Source organism: Ailuropoda melanoleuca, unplaced genomic scaffold (assembly GCF_002007445.2).
Source record: "Ailuropoda melanoleuca isolate Jingjing unplaced genomic scaffold, ASM200744v2 unplaced-scaffold21247, whole genome shotgun sequence".
In the NCBI taxonomy this organism is placed as follows: Eukaryota; Metazoa; Chordata; class Mammalia; order Carnivora; family Ursidae; genus Ailuropoda; species Ailuropoda melanoleuca.
This window is the reverse complement of record NW_023190779.1, coordinates 1-1,831: the sequence shown is the minus strand read 5'-3', so window position 1 is coordinate 1,831 and position 1,831 is coordinate 1. Positions and strand designations below refer to the sequence as shown.

Sequence of the window (1,831 nt, the reverse complement as noted above, 5' to 3'; positions counted from 1 at the left end):
ATATAAAGGTTAAACTTATTTAATTAATCCAAGTGCACAATTTTTTTTCTATTTAATTATGGTGTGAAGCATTTTAGGTTTAACAGTGTTTTAGGATTTAAAAACTGATTAAGAACTTTACTTTTCAAAAATCATTAAATATTAATTTAGAAATATCTCTATATTGGGATGCCTGGGTGTCTCAGTTGGTTAAGCGACTGCCTTGGGCTCAGGTAAGGATCCCAGAGTCCTGAGATCAGGCCCCACATCTGGCTCCTTGCTCAGCAGGGAGCCTGCTTCTCCCTCTCCCTGTGCCTGCTACTCCATCTGCTTGTGCTCTCTGTCAAATGAATAAATAAAATCTAAAAGAAGGAAAGAAAAGAAATATCTCTATATCCAAGGAAATTTTGCTTTTAAAATTGATGCATAATCAAATTTTGCTACAAAAAGCATATCATGATACACTGAATCATGCTCTAGCTTCAATTTGGAAAATAACCTTGGGGGAAAGAAATCGGGGGATGATATTGGCAGAGCCATCTGAAGCTTTATTTGGGAAAAGACATTTGAATTAGCTTTTAGTTGTGGACCTGGGCAAGAAGGGGCAGCCAGGGCAGTAGACTCCCCCCAGGGGTAGGTTGAGCACGGGGCTGAGCCTCGCAGGTGGGTCTCCCGTTCCCGACGCTCCCCTGCACAGTTCCTTCCCTCAGAGGCGCTATGGCATCCACAGAAGCAGGGAGGCTGAGAGACCACAGCGGTTGTTCACTTGAACAGGACAGCGGGTGACTCCGATACCAGGTTCCCATTGCAGGTGCCTGTCTTTGCACAACCACAGCCCGGGAGTAGCTGACACGGCTGAAGGAACTGGAGCTACCGCTAGAGCCGAACCTGGACTGGAAGGACCTCAGGCTACAGGTGAGGCCAGGGCTCAGGAGGCCCCCCGTAGGCTGAGCTCCGCCCACCTGAGTAGCGGCTGGTGGCTTCAGTATGGATACTCCTTCTCCATCCCAGACTCCAGCCGGCTCTCCTCGCCCTCCAGCGGCTTGCGGTAGGTGGCGTTCTCCCCATGTTCAGGGCCAGAGTGACGTTCAGAAGCTCCTGGCACTCGCGCAGCTGCCGTCTCGGGTCCAGCTTAACTCGCTGTGGGCAGCCTCTATCTCCGCCAGCTTGGTATTGGCCTCAACAGCCAGCTACCCACGCTGCTCAGCATCAGCTATGGCTGCCTCCAGGGACACCCCCTGGCCTTTGAGCTCCTGAGTCTCATCCTGGAGTTGGCTGATGTTCTCGATTATCTTGAAAATCTCTTGTCTTTGTGCAACAGAGGTCATTCCTAGCCAATGTCTGCAGCTCCTAGTACTTGATCTGGTACATGGTCTCAGCCTCAGGCCGGCTGAGGTTAGTGATGTCCTCCTACCGGTTCTTGACCTCGGTGATGATGCCGACCATGTCCATGTCCATGGACAGCACCGTGGACATGTCCGAGATCCAGGACTGCATCTCACGGATCTCCTCTTCATATATGTGCCTTCAGCTGATCTCATCAGTCAGCCCTTCAGGCGGAATTCCAGCTCTACCTTATTCATGTAAGCTTCCTGCACATCCTTCTCGATGAGGACAGATTCATTCTCCATGAATGCATGCTCTTTGATCTCCTCCTCTACTCTTTCTTGAAGTCCTCCACCAGCCCTTGCAAGTTGCCAAGCTCACCTCTGGCTTCAGCTCCTCCTGGCCTAGTGTCCAGCTGCAGCCCGAGCTCTGAAACATGGTGTACTTGTTGCTGTGAGCTGTTTGCTGCTGCTGCAGAGTTTTGTTCTGCTGCTACAGGTGCTGCGCCTTGTCGATGAAGGAGGCA

The 1,831-nt window shown here is 50.7% G+C and overlaps 1 pseudogene; it reads right to left on the bottom strand.

Annotated features, from left to right (window-relative positions):
• Nucleotides 1-741: 741 nt before the first annotated feature.
• LOC117797986 lies at nt 742-1,710 on the bottom strand (annotated as a pseudogene).
• Nucleotides 1,711-1,831: the final 121 nt, after the last annotated feature.